Source organism: Mustela lutreola, chromosome 7, assembly GCF_030435805.1.
Source record: "Mustela lutreola isolate mMusLut2 chromosome 7, mMusLut2.pri, whole genome shotgun sequence".
Lineage (NCBI taxonomy): Eukaryota > Metazoa > Chordata > Mammalia > Carnivora > Mustelidae > Mustela > Mustela lutreola.
In genome coordinates, this window is record NC_081296.1 from 50609068 (window position 1) to 50618929 (window position 9862).

The 9862-nt window shown below is 47.3% G+C and overlaps 1 long non-coding RNA gene across 1 annotated transcript; it reads left to right on the forward strand.

Moving 5' to 3' along the window:
- The first annotated feature begins 892 nt into the window (after window positions 1-892).
- Window positions 893-8864, forward strand: LOC131835906 (uncharacterized). The gene is made up of 3 exons (XR_009355414.1): window positions 893-1189; window positions 7010-7117; window positions 7769-8864. It is a non-coding gene; the product is annotated as an uncharacterized LOC131835906 (long non-coding RNA).
- Window positions 8865-9862: the final 998 nt, after the last annotated feature.

The window sequence follows — 9862 nt, forward strand, 5'->3', positions numbered from 1 at the left end:
AGGGAGAGTCTCCCTGAGAGGGAGAGTCTGCTTCTCCCTCTCCCCCTCCCCTTGCTTGTGCTCTCTCTCTCTCTCTCTCAAATAAATAAATAAATAAATAAATAAAATCTTTAAAAATACAATTGGAAGGGAGACCTGAAAGCAAATTTAAAGCCCTCAGATCTCCTGGTGACCAGCCCTATGCATTGAACTTAAAAAAAAAAAAAATTATTGGTAATTCCTACTTACTAAGAAAATACACACTTTTGAAATGTTTCATCCTTTCAGGGAATAGTATTTTCTAAAAGGGAAAAATCCCTCTTTGGGCTATAAGCAAAGTCATCTATGTGAGTGAGTATGTCCACATGGTAATCTGCTGATATAAGATGGATTGGTTTTTACTTCTGGCGCAGGGTGGGAGCAAACAATCAGCCACATCGCAGACACCTTCAGAAGTAAAACACAAATGAAGTCACATTTTTACAAAAGTCCTCAATATCTTACCCAAAGAGAGAGCTGAACAGTGGGAATGTGAGTCATGGTGGCAGACCCCAAAGAGTGACCAGGAGTAGCAAGGGGGCATGAGGCATAGTGAAGACAGCCTTGAACCTGAGCTCACGTACTGGGGGGGACCCTTCTATGGAGTTAACCAGCTGTAAGACCCAGGGCAAGTCATTTCCCTTGTTACGTCTCAATTTGTTTTTACCCAAAAGAGGGAGTATGTCAAGCAGAATGTTTTCAGCTGCAAAGAACAGAAAACCCAACTCAAAACAGCTGAGGCAATAACGAGCCATATAATGAGAAGTGGGAGGGAGGAGGGTCCGGGTGGGCTTTATCGTCTCCGGGCTTTGGTCAAACACCCAGTTTCCTTCCATCTTTCCACCCTGCCAGCCTCTGCTCAGAATAACTGTTCCTCAAACTGAGGCACAACACCGTCCAGCAGCCAAGGAGCAGAACAGCAGCTCTACGAAGAGCAAGGGGAACCCCGTTCTTCCAAGCCCCTCAACAGCTTTGCTTCCATCTGTGAGAACCACGCCAGGTGCCTAACTTAGCAAAGGGAGTGCCCCTCCCCGCCGACCTGTGCTGCTCCCAGACCGGGGAGTGGGAGCGGAGTCCGCCTTCTCTGAGGCCCAGGAAGGAGGAGAGTAGAAACAAAGCCAAGGTCCAGGAGTCACACCGAGAAGGCGGACAGGGACCCCTGGAACAACTGGTGAGTATGCAACCACTTACGTCTACTGCCTGGGGTTAAAAACAAGACCCCAAGTCTTTTTCTTTTTTTTTTAAGATTTTATTTATTTATTTGACAGAGAGAAATTACAAGTACACTGAGAGGCAGGCAGAGAGAGAGAGAGAAGGAAGCAGGCTCCCTGCTGAGCAGAGAGCCCGATGCGGGACTCGATCCCAGGACCCTGAGATCATGACCTGAGCCGAAGGCAGCGGCTTAACCCACTGAGCCACCCAGGCGCCCAGACCCCAAGTCTTGATGCGAAGATTCAACAAGATGTGTATAAGCTATTTGTGAATGTTCGAACACTGGGGGCATGTTAATTATTAAAAATACAGAGTGTTCAGCACAAAGAAGGGAGTCATTTGAGCTTCTCCGTGTTCATATACTAAATCAGATTAGCTGAAAACCAGAACTTTCTTTCCTTCCTTCTTTCCTTTTCTTCCTCTCTCCTTCCCTCCCTGTCTCCCTCCTTTCTATCTTCCTCAAACAGTACCAGAACTAGGCTAAGTAGTGCAGATAGAGCTATTAATGAGACAATGTCTCCTTCTAGCTGCTCTGTCGGCCAGAGCGCACTTAAAACTAGGCTTCCAACCTAAGTGCCAAAAGGAGGGAAAGGAAAAGCAAGAGAGAGCAGAGCCCAACTCTGCCTGAGCCATAATGAGTAGGTAGTGGCGCTGCCAAGTAAAATAACCGTACACCGAATCTGATTTTGCATTTTAAAATATTTCCAATTTATTTTGAATTAAAATTTGAATGTAGCATGGAACCTATTTAGGCTAAAATAATTGTTCTGTGATTATCTCAAATTTGCATTTAACTGGACACCCTGCATTTTTGTTGTTAGAAAATCTGGCAATGGTATGAGTACGGGGGTGTTCAAAGAACTGAACTGAAAGTTGCTGTGGCCAGTTGAGAAGGCTACTGGGTTGGGGGGTGGGGGGGGTGGAGGGGTGGAATTGGGTTGTTGACTTGAATTACATGGGAAGGAATGGAATTTCATTTGTTAGGGTGGAATAAAATACAGCGAAGTCAGCTGAGTTAAGAGGCAGGCAGCAGACCCAGCTCCTGCTCCTAACTGACATTACATACTTGGCCTACGCCAGCCTCTATGCTAAGCACTGGGCATGCGTAATCACCTTGCATCCACTCAGCAAGGACCAAGGTGAAGCAAGGGAGTTGCCTAGGCTACCAAACTACAGGGACACTCATGCTGAGGGCTATGCAAATGTGTCCTCTGCCCAGCCTTGGGTCCCTTCAACAAACCACAGCCCCATTTCACAGGTAAGAAAGCTGAGGCTTAGGAAGGCATACTGGTGTGTCCAGATTCACTAAACTCGTCAGCAGCAGAGTCAGGAGGCAAACCCAAAAAGTCTGTGCCCATAACCCTGTCGATGTGCTGCCTCTCTGGGTGGAAAGGTGAACCAGTCTCCTCTCCAGCCCATGCTTCATACACATGATTCCATGAGTGTGGAATGGAATTCACATGACATTTTTCATCCAGGATGAGCAAAGCCCCTCTACATTGGCCAGAATGCAGAGAAGGAACCTGCCCTTGGGATGGGGGAGGAAGATCTACAAATCCTTGCAACTCTGGCTGTCTATTAGCATACCTAGAAAACGTTAAGAAATGCTAGCCCCCCCAACAGAGGTCGCCCACCATGGATATTTGTAAGGCCCTCTCCCAGGTTGAAACCTTCAAGGTTAAAAATCACACAGACCCTTGGACTCCTGAACACCTAGATGATGAATTAACAGACATAAACTCCAACTCTGAAGACAGATTGTTTCTGTTTCACTAAAGGCCTGAGAACTTTTCAGGGGCCATGTGGGGGTAGGCCACAGTATCCTGTGTGAAAGGGAGGCTGGAGACATGCTGAAGGCTGGGGACCTTTGGCTTTCCTGTGTCCTATAAACAACGAGAGCATATAAACAAGATGGCTGTTTAGACCTCAACCAGGCTGGTTTTAGTGTAGGCAAGACTGTGCCATTTTTGGGTTCTTGAATCTGGGCGTGGGACCAGAGAGAAGGGTAGAACTATTACTAGCTTTGTGATCTTGAACCTCTGATGATACTCTTTTAGTAGACATTCTCTCTCTTGCTTCCTTATCCATGATGCTGCCTCTAGCCATAACTAGAAGGAAGATCTGGAGTTGCATAGAATCCTGTGTCTTGTCGTGAGAAGTGAGAGAGTACAGGACCCAGGTACAGGGAGGAGAGGTTTGCTACGGGCCCTGGCTCAGCCAGAAACAGTCTGGGGGCCTTCACAGGTCTCTTAGCCTGCGAAGCCTCAGTTTTTTTCATCTACAAAATGAGGACAATGACTCCTCCTCTGCCTACTTCTTAGATTTGGTCTAAGCAGATTTGAAGGGGCAAGCTGCGCTTGGGAAATGCGGACACTTCTTGCAACTACTAATTTTTATGGTTCAAATTATAATTTCATACGTCAACTCTGGGCCCTCATGGAAGGCTATAAATATCTCTGAATAGCTGAAAGGACTTAAAAAAAATCTTCAATGGTATTTCAGACTCTATCTCTGTAAGCCTTTTAGTTCTAGAACACCTATTAATTTATTTTTCTCTCTATGTCCTTTACAGAGATATTCAAATTTTGCTACTTGAGGAAGGCTCCATAAATTATTCTGACTTATCATCCTCAGGGACTTAGCACCATGCTATGCAGGTGTTTTCAAGGACCAGAAACAATAGCATCACCTGGGAGATTTTTAGAAATGCAGACTGTCAGGCTCTGCCCTAGACCTGTGACTCAGAATCTACATTGTGGCAAGATCCCCACATGACTCAATGTAGCTTCTAGTATGAGAAGTCTTGTTCTAGTCACTAACTAAAGAATTTGAGAAAATCTATGGGAAGAGGGGATTCCTCTGCCTGGGATGCTGGAGAAGCACTCACTCAGAAAACTTCCAGAACCTTGTGTTGGGAGACCGTCTTATACCTACAGGGAGGGTAAGCACCCCAGGGTGACACAACGTCTCCAGAGACAGGAGGAGAGGTGAGAAAAAGAAAGCAGAAGGCAATCAGGATGAGAACCAGGCTCTGTACATGCAATATTCTGCAACACAGACTTCCTTACCCCATTTCCCAGCTGAAGGAGCTGAAGTTGATAAAAAGTGAGCAACTCCAGGCGCCTGGGTGGCTCAGTTGTTAAGCGTCTGCCTTCAGCTCAGGTCATGATCCCAGGGTCCTGGGATTGAGACCCCCATCAGGCTCCCTGCTCATCTACCCTCTGTGGATATACCTATTCTGGAAATTTCATATAAATGGAATCCTACAACCTGTAGACTTTAGGGACTGGCTTCTTTCACGTAGCAGATGTTCTCAAGGTTCATCCCTACGTTAGCATGAAGTACTTCCTTTTTATTACCACATAACACGCCCTTGTATGGATTATAGAACATTTTGTCAATCCATCCACTAGTTGATGGACATGGAGGTTTCCATTTCCCAGCTATTCTGGATAATACTGCTGTGAACACTGGTGTGTGATTTAGTGGATCGAAGCTCTCCATTCTCTTGGGGATGTAACTAGGAGTGGCATGTTCTAGGTCTTAGGGTAACTCTATGTTTAACTTTTTCAGAAACTGCCCAACTGTTTCCACAGAATCTTTTCACTATTTTGATACTATATTGTATTTGAACAAGATCAGAGTTTAGGTGAAGCAGCTCAGGGAGCCACAAAACTGAACAGACAAGAAATAGAAATGATTCAGTGAAACTTAACCCAAACGACATCTGCAAAGTGGGCAAAAAACTGAATTTGACCAGGACCCAGGAAACCCAGTCCTCTAAGGGCCTAGGACTGTTGATGACAAATCATGGGAATCTGGAGACCTGGGCCCAGTCCCTACTTGCCACTAACCCGCTGTGTGACCTTGGCTAAGAGCCTTTCTCTTTCTGGCCTCCATTTTCTCATCCACGCACTGAGAAGTTCTCTCTGAATGTTTTCTCACTCCCTATAGTCCTGTGTCCATCTGTGGCCTTCCCACGCCTCTGAGGCTCACACTCCAGGTAATCGGGAGTTTTTCTGATATAGACCTCCACCCCTGATCTCCAGAAGCCTCAGCAGATTACTGGAATTCCAGGTGCCCTGGAGGACTTTTCAGGAATAATGACAAGTCAGGAGGGTTTTCCACTCATGCGCTCAGTGGCCAGCAAAGTCTGCTACCGCAGGGAGAGACGGCACTCAGCACTGTGGACTGAACAGTGTGGGCACCCAGTGCCTGCTGACTGTGGAAATGAGGATGAAATCCCCCCTGTACTGAAAGAGTAAAACCATAGCCACCACCTCGCCAAACTCTGCATGTTTAAGCTTTGTAAAAAATATTTATTACATGTTATCCATTATAAAAGTGCTCTGTACTCATTATAGAAAGTTAAAATACAGAAGACAATGATGAAAAGAAAAAGCAGGTGCACCTGGGTGGCTCAGTCTGTTAGGCATCCAACTCTTGATTTTGGCTCAGGTCGTGATCTCAGGGTCCTGAGCTGGAGTCCTGCATCAGGCTCTGTGCTCAGTGTGGAGTTGGCTTGGGATTCTTTCTGTCCCTTCCCACCTCACTTTCTCTCTAAGGAGAGGAAGGAAGGAAAGGAAGGGAAAAAAGGAAGGAAGAATCAAGCATAATACTACCACCCCTAAAATAACCACAATTTACAATTTGATGTTTGTTCTTCCATTCTGAAGATCTTTATATTTTTAATTACTGACTTGGTATTATATTCTATAGTTTTCTATTTATTTACACTTATTCCATATCATTAACAAATGTCATTAACAAGTCATTAGGAACTTGATCTCCATGATTACAGACTATTCCATTATACAGATATACTATTGTTTATTTAACCATTCATTTATATTTAATTTATTGGGGGTGGGTCACTAAAGCTTTGTCTCTGAAAATAAATGGCATTCATCTTTGAGAATCCCAAGTGCTCTGGCAAGCAAAGCCTTTCATGATTTAACTCCCACCTGTCTTTACATCCTCAGCTGCTATAAGTCTCCAATGCAGGCCAGATGTTTAGTCTATTTGCCCTGTCAGAGCCATCCTGGGTGCCCAAAGCAGGGTTAAACTGATCAGAAGCCATCTGAGCTTTTGTCCCGAGCAGCAACCCTCCCAACTCAGGCCCCTTTCCCAGACCCTCCCCAGGAACCTCCCCCAGACCCAACACCCAAGACTCACCTGGCCAGTAATTGTCAGACCTGGTCAGTGCCGCCCTTGACCAGTGTGAACTCTGGAGCTACCTTCCCCAGGGTGACCCCTCTGCCTATGCTGCTTCCTCCCTACCTGGAAAGCAGTTCTTGTTCCTCTGCCTCTGGCTACATTTTACCAATCCTTCAAAAGCCTGATTCAGGTTTTTGATAAAGGTTCCCCATGAACCTTTATCCAGCTACCCATGCTTCGTTCCATTTCTTGGTGCTACGAACCCCTTGAGTCTTCTAAGTGTTCTGTTGTCGTTACTTGTGTGGTCAGAATACACACTGTCGTGTCGTGGGCAATGACGCTTTGTTCTCCAAATTTTTACGCATGCTCACTTTTCTCCCCAGCCAGGTCCTGGGGCCCTCTGAGACAGGCACATGTCTTAAACTCCTCCTCACTCTGGCGCAGACTATGCTGTTTGATGATGCTGTCGCCTCTTCCTAGACACACCGGAAAACAACTTCCTCATCTCGCTCACTGTGATGTTGGGACCATTTGAGTACTAATGAAGAAAATGTCCGCAGAAGAGTGGTGTGCTTCTTCAAGATCTCCCGCCAGCCTTCAACCCTCTCTTCTCATTGCACAGGAGCCGGGGTGGCAGAGATGGCAGCCAAGATGGAGGTGGCCTGGGTCCCCGAAACCCCGCACAGAGGACAGCGGCTCAGAATGCCACTGAGCTGCATTGGACAGTAAGGTGAGCAAGATTAAACCTTTAATGTGTTAAGCCATTTAGGTTGGAGGTTTGTTAGTGCCCCCAGCCTATTTGGACCCACCATACAAGCTAAGAAAGGTGTTTATATTTTTAAAGGAGCATAAACAAACAAAACTGCAAGAGATGGATCTGGCCTGCCAAGCCTAACATATTTGCTCTCTAGCCTTCTACAGAAGATTTTTGCTGAGCTCTGGAATAACCTATGCCTCTAACATAACCCCCCACGGCATTTGGTGCCATACAAAACCCACGCACACTGCATCCTTCCCAAATACACTATTTGCATAGTGCATGAGGTCAGGTACTTTGTTCGTGCTTCGTTCCTCTCTGCACCCTTAACAGTATTATGCAAATAAATGTTGAATGAGTTAGGGAATACAGACATACCTACAGCCCTGTGGGTGCGCTCAGAGCTAGCTGTCCTGGAAAGCAGAGGTCGCATAAACCTAAGAGTAAAAGGTGTACCAGATCCACTCTCTATGCCCCCTACAACTGCTTGGCTCTCCAGCCTTCCCGCTTTCAGAACTTGACCCCTTTCCCTGCTTCTTGGCCCAAATGGTCCTGGCAGAGTTCATGCTGTAGGTGAGCTCATAAGATCCCAGCAACCCCTCCCCTCCACTCTCAATGCCACAGGTTGCCTCAGCCTCCCCCAAGGACAAGGGCCAGAGTGCTGGACGCTTCCATCCTGCCTACTGCAGCAAGAATCACAGCAGCTCAGACGCCCAGACCTGAGCTGACCTGACTCACGGAGGCTACCCAGAGGCTACGCAGAAGCCACCAGGGGGTGGCACCAGAAATACAGGAGTTGAACAGCCTTCAGGGCAAACTTCAGTTAGCGAGAGACAAAAAGTAGGAAGGCGCTGGCAGGGAAGGAGCTCTTATCTCCTCTGGGTCTCCAGAGAAATCTCGCTTGACCCCACCGCAGCTACCCCACAGCTCAGGAGCTCCGTCCAGTATCTGCCTTTCGGTCCTCCCTGCCTCTCTTCCCTCCTCCCCCTCACTCTGGTGGCCCTGGGTGAAGCCACCCAATAAAGCACCAGTGCAAAAGCTTGGCTGCAGGCTCTGTTTGCTGGGGAACTCAAGCTAAGACAAAGGGAAACAAGTATTGTGGATTCCTCTTATGTGCCAAGCACAATGACCCTTACCTGCATTACCTCATTTCATCCCTACACAAGCTGACACAGCGATGGTCAACTGGGTCTTACAGAGGAAAAACCTGAGGTAAGAAGAAACAAGGCAGCTATTCACTGGCGGAGATGAAAGGGAACGATGAAATGGAACATTGGAACAGGCAAAGGGCACCATGCCTCAACCTTACATGTGCTCTTTTGGGGACCCCCTAATTGTTGTGGTCCTTTGAGGAGCCCATAGTTCCCTCATCAGTCCCATGCTGCAGAGGTTTGGGGCAGCGTCTGACCCAAGGATGGGCTGTTGTGAGGGCTCCTCCAAAAGACAATACAGAATCAGGAGGGACTCCAGCAAAGGAGACAGAGCAAGACGTGGGAGAACTGGTTGGAAAGACTTGTGGGGAAGCATTCGTGTGGTTCCTCCAAAACTGAGACGAGACGCCTCAGCCCCAGTGGCTCAGGCCCAGGGGGAGGCTGGGCGAGGGCAGGAGGGCATCAACGATGGAGAGTGCTGGCCCTGGAGCTGGGAGAGAAGAGTAGCCCAGGCACAGCCCAGCAGGGCTAGACTGCACCGCCCCTGAGCTGGGCAGCTGCCGGGATCTCCAGAGCTGGTGTGGAGGCGCCTCCTAGGGGCCTGAGGCCACTGGAGAATGCAGGGCGCACAGGCCTTTGAGAGCCGGGTCTGCCGTACCCACCGGCCCTCTCTGTGCACAGTCTTTCTCTTGGCATCTGTTAGAACTCAAAGCCCTCTGCGTTGAAAGGAGACCCGCTAGAACAGAAGTCACCTCAGGCTTATGGAAAGATTCAGGAGCTCGGGAGACAGAACAGTGCTAAGAAAGATATTTGGAGTATTTTTTTTTAATTCACAGAAGGAAATGTGGGAGATTATCTTTTTGACCTCAGGTTAAAAATAATTTCTTATTTATTTGAGAGCGAGAGAATGGGGAGAAGGGCAGAGGGAAAGAATTTCAAGCAGACTCCCCGCTGAGCATGGAGCCCCATACGGGGCTCGAACTTATAACCCGTGAGATCATGACCTGACCTGAAACTGAGAGTCAGATGCTCAACTGAGTCATCCAGGTGCCCCCTGCCAAAATAACTTATTTTTTTTTTTTTTTTAAGATTTTATTTATTTGACAGACAGAGATCACAAGTAGGCAGAGAGGCAGGTAGAGAGAGATGAGGAAGCAGGCTCCCTGCTGAGTAGAGATCCCAAATTGGGGCTCGATCCCAGGACCCTAGGATCCTAGGATCATGACCTGAGCCGAAGGCAGAGGCTTTAACCCGCTGAGACACCCAGGCAGCCCCAAAAATAACTTCTTAAGACACTGAAAGGAAAAGGAAAAGATGGAGGTTTATGGCACGAAAATAAGAGCTTCTATTCATCAAAAAAAATCACACACACAGTGAGGATGCAAGTGAGAGACTGGGAGATCACTACAACACATACAACTGGCAAAGAATTGGTGTCCAGAATCTCTAAACGACTGCTACAGATCAACAGGAATAGACAACTTTATTTCCTAAATGGGCAAAAGACATGAACAGGCATTTCAGAGATAAAGACAAAAGGACCACACGCATATGAAGAGATGCTCAA